Genomic DNA, 10,343 nt, shown 5'->3' with positions numbered 1-10,343 from the left:
ACCAATGATAAGTCAGTTATTTTATAACACATCGACAAGCTTGCCCCTTGCACCACCATCCCTTTTTATTTGGGCACCTGTTGACATGAATCTGCAGAGGATACAAGGCTCGAATTGTCTTTTTTGATATAAGATCTCAACATTTTTAAGGCCTCAATTTTAAAGACTGACCCTTAAAAGCCCCCAAAAAGTCAGTTCACCCCAACCCTTCTGGTGGATACAAGGCTCAGATCGGCATTTTACAAGGTTTCTTTACCCCAGTCCCTGCTGGTTAGAAGTACATAATAATTACAAAGTAGAACCTTAGCATGCATTTTTTTGCCATGGTTTTCATTTCCTCACATTTGTTTTGAAATCCTTATGTTATCAACTGGGTCACCAGCATTCGCTTACAGCCAGCATTTGTTTACAATAACAGCAAGTATATATATATATATATATATATATATATATATATATATATATATATATATATATATATATATATACATATATATATATATATATATATATATATATATATATATATATATATATATATATATATATATACACGTTTTAGGTGCGTTGTGGGCAGTCATCCCGAAAGTGGGTTTACGGGAAGGACATGATATAGTTCACATTTCAAATCAAAATACATATACATAGGTCGTATTTCTTATATAGTAATTATGTATATGTTGAAAATAAGTATATACACTTATGTTATAGTCCTATTCATGTTTTCGGTTCGTGGGCAGATATATAAATTTCATGGGCAGTTTTGACCTTTAGGTTGAAGATGACAAAGTAACTGCCCAAAAATACGTTCACGAAGAACAAACATATAGCATTCTGCCCGCGAATACGGCCCCGGGAACAATATATAGCGTACTGCCCACGAATACGTTCACAAGTAACAAATATATAGCATGACTTTCCGGTGTGCGCGCGCAAAATGGTTGTCAAGACACGACGATAAACATTAATCTATTAAAGCATCCTTTGCAATGGCCAGCGTACATATAGCGGACGTGAGGTTCGTTTTTCACAGCTTGTTTGAAATAAATGGATGATTATATATCCAGTGTAACAACTTGTCTTGACAGCTTATGGATGCTAATGTTTGACATTTATTGTGAAGATGATTGTTCACTGCTTGTTGATGAATTCGTAGCTTCTGTTAATCGATGTTATAGCTCAATTTAACTGTCATACACTGATATGTTTAAGTCTGCTTGCACAGTTAACTATGCAGAGTTATGGAAATATAACAAATTGGTTTTAATAACTTTCAGAGTTTGTTTTACTATTAATCAATATTTGTTTCAAGTACTATAAAGGCTGTGATAGGTTGGGTGGCTTAGATTACAAATCAGGCCCTTCTCACTTGGGGGGTGGGGGGTGGGTACTGCCCATTATGAATATTACTGGTCCTAGATGTCCAACCTGATATTTATGACATATAGGTTCAACATCTTACTGCCAGCAGAAATGGTGTTCTGTAGTATTTTTCCCAGTCAATAGTTTATGGATATATAATGTCATGTACTATGCTTGTTTAATTCTCTCATCTCAGTTCTGACGTTACCATTGAATGCTATAATGTTCCCAGACATCCGGTATTCTTGGTTATTAAAATTATATATATACACAGATAACTGAAGGTGAGTTCTCATTATTCCCTAACAATTGTAATTAGTGGGGCTGTAGCAATTGATGGTCTGAGAATTCAAGTTAACTGGTTCAAAACTTGGGTAAACAACAAACTGTTTTCTTCCTTTGACAGGCATCATAAAGTTTTGCATCTTTGTCACTCTGATGACTGTGGTACACAAGTTACAGACTTTGCCTTAGAATGAGCCTGATTTTTTATACTTGTTACTGAATGGGGTGGGGTAGGGAAGTAACAAAATTATTAAAGGTGGAATGTATGCAAACCATGCTGGAAATAGATATGTGCCAGCAACTGCAACATGTAAGCTTCAATCAATTTGGAAACTATAAGCTTTATCCTGTAAATATTAACAGTTCACACCCTGTATAAAAGATGATTTTGTGTTTGATTAACTGGAACTGTTAATTTATTATGTTAAGGAATTTATTGTTTTAACCCTAGTAAATGTAATATAATTAGGTCAAAAGTTCCAGTTTGTTTATTGTTTCCAGAGTTGATTATTGTAACTTGAAGAACCTGTTTCTAAGTGTTAAATGAAATGAAAGAGATATTGTTTACTCAAGTGATATAAAATAAAAGTTTAAAATGAACTGAAAGAAATATTGTTTATTCAAGTGATACAAAATAAATGTAAAAGTGTATATTCATTAAGAAGTGTATTGTCAATTGCAAATAAATGAAGATTTATCTTATTTTGTTCTTTACTTGTGTACAAAAATTATACCTGGATTGGGCAATAATTACTTGGACTCCATTTGGAAAAGAAAAATCTATATGTTCTAAATACCTAATGTTCATATCATAATGCTCTTTTAATGGATGATTATGCTTTTCAGCTGACGTTACCATATTGCCAAGTGAACTAATAGTATGGCCTTCGGTGTGGCCCACTAATCACATTTGTAAATGAATTATGCATACAATAGAGAAATAGCTCTTAAAATATCTTAGGAGTTGAACAATGTGTGTACACAAATAAACATAAAGCAAATCTTTGAACTTGTATGCCACACATGCAAGTGAATTGGTGGTTTTCATATGTAACTTGTGTACTCTTATGGCTTTTGTCTATATTACTTTTAGCCATTTCTATTCACACACCAGAACACAACCTTTTTTGTCTGATTCAGGTACTAATGCAAAACTTATTTCAGCTGTAACTGAAGTATACAGAATTTTTCCTGATACTGAGGCCTACTGTGTAGACAGTATAGCTGTAAGTCATCAAATCAAATGGAAGACAACAGTGTGCAGTTGAAGAAAATGATATATACCCAGTACCATTTAGAGTTATCTTAAAGAAAAGTCACAATGCACACTGATACAAGTAGTTTTAGAAAATGCATTTGATCCACATACATTTTAACTTAACCCAAAAGTTCAGTCTCTTGCCTAAAATTCAATCAGATGTATGCATTTATTCCATAAAACACAAAGATATAATGAACCAAATCATTTTCATTATTGAGTTAGGTAGTAGGCTATGTTAAAGAGTGCAATCACTTTATCGATTTTTTTTTTCCATTACATTTTTATTTATTATAAAATGACATTTCTTAGTGGAGTGCTAGCAACTGTAACTTGAGGAATATTTTGTACATGCTGGCCTAAGTGTCATGAATATACTGTGCTACATTTTGCTTTATTAGGTATAATACTATCATGAGACTTGCTTGATTAAATCCTGAATTTGTCAGTTACACTTACAAGTCCACTGGTAGAATTTAAAATCTGTGACAGTTTGGGAACTTTTTTTGCAGTAACTGCAAATCACTTTGCCTTCACAGTCAATGAATTCAAGCCATTGATAATTGTCAAACCATTGTGACTGAAAATGTGATTGTCTCTTAGTTGTGTCCTATTTGATAATTTTGCTGCCACAGAGTCTGGATTGTGTCTCTGAAGAAATAGTTCATCTAGACTCTGTTGCAGTATTACATTTTATATGTTCAATTTAATGAATTTTCTTTCTTTGAATCATTCTTATGTCATAACTTGCGAAAATAGTTTAGTTAACAATATTTATTCAAACAGAAAAGATAACCTCACTTGACAAATCATCCTACTAAAGTGATCATGGCATACACTTTTATCTTTGAAATTCAAATATTGCCCACTCGTTAATTAACATAACTAATATTGCACATTGAAGGTGATCATATGTATCATCAGTTTTAAAAAAATAAAGACATAATACTATCATTTAATCACTGCATACAGGAAACAGACACTTGTGTCTGTAAAATGCCTTTCATTGGATTACTTTGGTTTATTAAAACCAAACAGCGATCCACTCAGGATTTTCTAGGGTAGATACAGAGAATATATTATGGTCATTCAGAACGCTATCAATACATCAGACCAGATTGTTTTTATTATTATTTAGGCAAAATAACTTAGTAAGTCAGATGGCAAACATGAGGATGGTGATAGGTTATGTGGAATTTGCATTGAATCATCTGATCCCAGAAGATCTGATACAATGTCACTGGTTGTGGTAATCATCAAGTGCAGTTGCACGGCACCATAAGACTTATCAAGATACCATAAGCTAGAAAGATGAAGAGAAAGAAAAACGATGACCCAAAGACAAATCCTGCAAACCGTGTGCAAAAACGATTCCACAGATTATAGATGAAAACTTTACTATATTTAGCTTCAAGATATTAATAAATTCGGATTACTTCCTCCAGTCTGCTACAGTAATTCATGCCCATTGCACTCATAAATTGATTATAGTCCTTGCAGTATTTTGTATGGGCCACAATATTTTAATTGATGCAACTGGTGCTCCATTCTTCAGTTCAGTGTTGATTCAAACATAGCAATGTCCCTTTGGGATGTGTGCATAAATAAAGAATGCCTGTTCCTTCATTACCACACTTGTTGAATTTATAGTGTCTCTCTGAAAACTGTACCATGTGAGAAAGAATTTTATAAAGAAACTGGACATAAGTATTGCTAGACATATACTCAGACCTGAGACTTCATAAAAGACTGCTTACTTGTGAGGCATTATTAGTGCTAGGGTTTGAGGTAATAACTTGCTATATGTTTGGTAAGGCAAAATAAGGGGCCTTATGACTTAAATTGAAACTGTGAAAAAACAAAAGGTTCAAATGCAATAAACTTTTGTTTTTCCTCATTTGTTATATTACAGTGCCATGAAAGGTCATTTCTTTTATCTTTTTAATCCCTTGCCAATTTTAAGTCATCATCACTAACCAAGTCTCTAAATCAATTCTTGGCATATTTAGCTAAAATGGTGTCTACTGTTCCATTATATCATTGATTGTTTAGCTTGCTTGTATGGAGCTTAACACCATTTTTCAGGACATCATAGACTTTACATGGCAGCCAACATATTTATTGGAAGAAATCAACACACATAACGCTACTGGCAAACTTTCCCATATACACACATTGGTTGGACTAGAGAGAGTTGGTTAGTGATGTGTATGCCTAGACCATTCTATAATCCAGGGCCCCATGATTGAATACAGCTTAAAGAAATTAACCCTAATTCAATTTCCTTGTTGCATTTAAATCATAACACCCATCATGCAAAGTGACACGTCTCAAGATTTTCAAATTTGTATATGTTTTGCAACTTTTAATTCTGAGTTGATGCATGTGGATGTGGAAATTCAGTTACTGAATACTTAGCTACTTATATAAGGCGCTCTCACACTGGTAAAAGCATGCAGTTGGGATTTTATTTGCAAGAGGGCAATTAATTGTTCAAAATACTGTTTTAGCTAACTACATATGCGAAGGGTTGATGTATAAAAAAGAGGATCAAGAAATCCTAGCCAGTAAAGATAATTGTATCCAACTTGATAGAAAGTCAGAAGGCCTTTTAATTTTGTACAGCAGTTTCATTAAGGAACCAACTATAATACCATTAGAAGTTTATGAGCAGCAAAAACCACATTTAGGACCAACTAGACATCAAAACCATATGCATAGTTCCATTTACGGCCAACCAGACATCAAATAGGTCATCTAGTGAAAGCACAATGTCAAAATGACCAGCCATCTAGGAGAAGTAGCAAGGAAGGGGTTTTCCAGATGCCCATTAAAACAGCCATATTGGAGGTTAGATTGGCACTATTTTCATTTACGTCCAACTAGACATAAGAAGTCTTTCACTGATATGACGATTCATTCAGGAGAAGTAGTTATAACAGGATTTTCAGGATGGCCACATTGGTGGCCTTATAGGATGTCTGTACAGCACCATAATTCTCATTCAGGACCTGCTAGACATCAACATAAGTATTTTGTACACATGTTGACACGCTGACACAATTATCCATTCAGAAGTAGCGATAAAAAGTTTCTTAATATGGCTACTGTGGCAACCACATTGTATGTGTGAGTGGCACCATCTTGTTTTTTCTTCCAGATATTTTCACACAAATATCATATTTAAAGATAACATGAATTCATACAAGATCTTGTCGGTTTATTTCATAACAGATTTTTCCCTCATATTAATATAATCTTTTGAAAACATTTATACATTATAGTTCTAGAAATTTTTCATGCTCTCAGAAACTATTAAAATCACAGCAGAAAGTGTTATGTTATATCTTTATTCAGCACTGAAAAATATTTATGAACTCTTAAAGTTTTTTCCCCTATATTAACTTAATTTAATGAAGATGTTCAGACTATAACCTTTCCATTGGATTTATTTTTTCAAACATGGCGTAAAAAGTATGTTATAGTAACCAAGTTTTACATTGCCTTCACCATCGCAGAAATCTCTATAATCAATTTCCTAGTAAAGAAAAGCCAAGAAAATAAATGGACAGTTAATATTCACTTCAGGATCACAGACCTGAGGCAAATATGTCATTGTTAAATCAAACATTTTTATTGTGTTTCCTTAGACCTAAATATATATATATACTTGCTGTTACTCTAAACGAAGGCTGGTGATCCAGTTGATAACCTTTTGGGGGTTTTAAGGATGTCTTTAAAATTAAGGCCTTAAAAATGTTGAGATCTTATATTAAAAATGACAATTTGAGCCTTGCAGATTCATGTCCACAGGTGCCCAAATAAAAAAAAAGGGGGGGGGGTGCAAGGGGCAAGCTTGTTGGTGTGTTATAAAATAACTGACTTATCATCGGTGTGCTGACAGGTAATGTGTAATTAAATCACTGTTGTAATATTAATAATGAGCGAGTCTGCACAAAGGAATTTCATACAGCTAAACTAACTCAACAACTAGAGGCAATTAAGAAATATATCCACATTCGTGATTCTGTCAAATGGCAGATACAACAGCATCAGGAAGCTCAAGTAGCATTTACAGAAGGTAAAGAGCCGCTATACTTGTTATCTTTTTAGGGATGTGCTTGGATTTTGCCCTCAAGCTGGAGCAGTCATAGGATATATAATAAATCGCCACGGTCGGAATTTATCCCCAAGCTGGGGTAATCGATGGGTAAAGTCTTATCCACAGTCGGGGATTTATTCAAGCTTCAGGTGCAAGTTTTTGTGCATCTCCATGCCCTTGCATAAAACACAGTTACACGTTTTTTTATATAGATATTTTTCAGTTGTAGACAGGAATAATATGTATTTGCGAGTGTTTGAAATGAATGGGTTCATTATGAATTGAGTGGCACTACATTTCAAAAGCAAAATTGGATTGAAATGCAAGAACTGTAGTACAGAATTAGTGTTGGTTCTGGATCGTATAATGGAATTGTGTGTGTGTGATTGGATTTTTAACGTAGCTTGAATAATTTTTCAGTCATATTGCTACGATGTCTGCAGTGTGGCAGTTTATAGTGATGTATAGCACTGGGGCATCATGCTGCAAACATGTAGTATGATGTTGCACCCAGTCACATTATCCTGACACCAGGCCGATCAGTCCTAACACTAACCTCTTAATGCTGAGCGTCTAGCTAGGTAGCTGTTAATACCATTTTTGTAAGTCTTTGGTATGACTTGGCTGGGGTTTGAACCCATGACCTCCCGCTTCTGAGGCGGACACTCTAACCACTAGGACACTGGAGTGGTCAGAATGGAATTGTAACAATTACAATGGAAGCAATTTGTATTATGCTTGTTGGGGCATTCCTCACTGATGGCTGTCAGTGACATCATCATGGGAATGTGTAACAGCCACATTTTGTAAGAACAAGGTGTAGTTGGTGAACAATACAGACACTTTTCTGCCATTTCCACTGGCATCATCTCATATGATGTTATTTAAAAAAACTTCCTACAACATACTCACAACATATAAAACCTTTATGCAAATCTGATGAAAGCTGCTTGTGTTTCTGAAACACATATTCCATACTGGTGGCAAGAATGTCCAAATCTACATTACAAAAATGAAAACATTACCATCCACCTAGGAGTTGCAAATGTATGAAATCCTCTTGTTGGGTAGTTTTACTAACAGGCTTTACAGCAGGGCCTTCCATTAGATTTAAATGTGGCAGGTAAGTTGACAAAGTAGGGTGGGGGGTTGGGGGGACCTACCCCAATGGGGATAATTCATTTTTTTTTAAAGTAGCATGGTGTAAAGTAAAAGTAGATGGGCTGATAAGGAATCCACTGAATTTACAGACTAAAGGTTCAGACATTTGTTTTTAAGAGAAAAATGAAAGAAGGAAACAATACAACAGATATTTTAATATGACTTTAATGTTTATTTTCTAGATTTAATTAAGATTATGAATCAGAATCAGTCTCCAACTCCACTGTAAAGTTTATCTATTACTTCTTCTGCTCAGGCACCTGCAAATTAAAACAAAATTGTAATGCTTAAATAAAGTCATATCATCTCAGCACTAGTTACATATGCAGAAGTCAGCATTATAAAAATGTATGAAATTTTCTTCACTGCACTTGTGCTTCCCTTACTATCGTTAAGCCATGATACAAGATAACTTTGCACTTACTTATCATTTCTGGCAAGTGGATGGTGCAATCAATTTGCACAAAGATGAATTTATTTCATCCAAATATTTCATGTGAATAAAAATTCCAAATGGAGGCACTTGTCCGATCAGACAAGATATATGCATATTGTAGTTAGCTGGACTCTAGCTTTGATAGTCCTGGGCAATAGGATAAGCTGATTTTGTTATCAGTTTAGAAATGCATCCGCTTTGCAAATACTATGCTTTAAAAGACGAAACTGAATCCAATATTGATGAAATAAGAGTCATTTGGATTACCTTGTTTTTTATCATTCTGCGTTGGTTGGGTGCATATTTGAGGGTCTCTGATATGGTCTCTTCCATTCCATTTGCCTTTGCTTTGCCATTAGTTTTCAAGCAGGCTTCTGCAAGAGTAATACAATGTTTTAAAAAAGTTTCACAACAAAGGATGCATTGCATTTTTCTAAATGCCAGCAATAATCAATGGAATATTTTTAAAACATGTACTTTGAAATGTGGTCTCAAGTTACTTTATCAATTCATTTAAAAATCTCTGGCAAGTCACATGAAAAACACAATTTAAATCAAGCCATACTTACTTATCAAAACCTGACATATCACAAGCTCTTGAAATGCTTTTTTCCCTTTACGTCCCTTTGGACTATACTCTGGCCAGTCTTTTTGTTTTAAGCTTTTTCATCATCCTGCAGACACTATCCCCAATTGTAAACCTGCCAAGGGAGCTCAAGTAGCATATCTGAAAATAATAATAATAATAATATTACTATTTTTTGATTTTGATATTATTATTAGTAGTAGTATTTCATGATCGATGTGACAAAATATGCTTGTATATAGTTATTTTTTGCCATGGTTTTGCAAGCAAATTTAATTTCTCTAACTTGAAAAAAAATTGATAACATTAACTATGCAACACAATGTACTAATAGCAATTATAAACCAAATTAACCACCGTGAATCTATTAACTTCATAAATGACATTCACTCAAGGATTGAATTAAAGTAGCCACATAATATGTAATAGTGTATATGTAGTAAAATACCTGTTACATGTTCATCTCTAAACATGTTTTGGCCTACATCCGTAAGACAAAACAGCCGACCACTACATGTTCACCCCACCCCCAAAAATAATTATACAGGCACTGCAGAACTTGCATAAATTATTTTGAGGTTCACAACAGCAAATAAAGGTTATAACAGTTTTTTTAAATAGAAAATAAAGCCCCAATTTACCATCTTCTTGGAGAGTTTGGGATTCTCCTCCAACCTCTGGCAAAGGCCCTCTAGTTCCTCCACTGAATCACATGGCATTGCAAGAATTTCTTCTCTATATTCTGTGTCTGGGCCTTGTGTATGAACTTGGAGGGCCAGCTGCTCCAACAAATTCTCAATATTTGTGTCCAGTTTCATAAGTACATTGAACTGGAAATCTGTAACAGATTTGTGATGAAATTAGTTTTGAAAGATCAAGATCATTATTATAAACTCCTTAAAAAGATCTGTACAGTGAACATGGGTTTAACAATGAAATATATTTATGGAATGAAATACATGGTTTTTGTACAGTTTATATGAAAACTTTTCCCATAATCCTTTATTTTTTTATTCCCTGGATATGTTGTTTCACTGCTGGTGTCTGTAAAGTCTGCATTCAATGTAGATGGTTTAGGCGTCTGACTTACACAAGACAATGGTATACATCAGAAAGAAAAATAAAAAAAACCAATGGAATGATGAACAGTCGA

At 34.1% G+C, this 10,343-nt stretch overlaps 1 long non-coding RNA gene across 4 annotated transcripts in view; it reads right to left on the bottom strand.

The window, feature by feature from the left end:
- The window catches only part of LOC149792190 (uncharacterized), a 109,250-nt gene that overhangs the window by 96,155 nt on the left and 2,752 nt on the right, over positions 1 to 10,343 (bottom strand). For 3 of the 4 annotated variants that reach the window (XR_016423514.1, XR_016423515.1, XR_016423516.1), the window contains 4 exons: positions 9,832 to 10,028; positions 9,174 to 9,331; positions 8,872 to 8,978; positions 8,316 to 8,428 (listed from right to left, as the gene is read on the bottom strand). This is a non-coding gene — a long non-coding RNA (uncharacterized LOC149792190). Of the gene's footprint in view, positions 1 to 8,315; positions 8,429 to 8,871; positions 8,979 to 9,173; positions 9,332 to 9,831; positions 10,029 to 10,343 lie in introns of those variants that run through there. The other variant, XR_016423517.1, reaches the window with a different exon arrangement.

Source organism: Sinohyriopsis cumingii, chromosome 9 (genome assembly GCF_028554795.1).
Source record: "Sinohyriopsis cumingii isolate HCF-2022 chromosome 9, ASM2855479v2, whole genome shotgun sequence".
NCBI classification, from domain to species: domain Eukaryota; kingdom Metazoa; phylum Mollusca; class Bivalvia; order Unionida; family Unionidae; genus Sinohyriopsis; species Sinohyriopsis cumingii.
The sequence above is the reverse complement of the archived record's forward strand: the minus strand, read 5'-3'. Positions and strand labels throughout refer to the sequence as shown.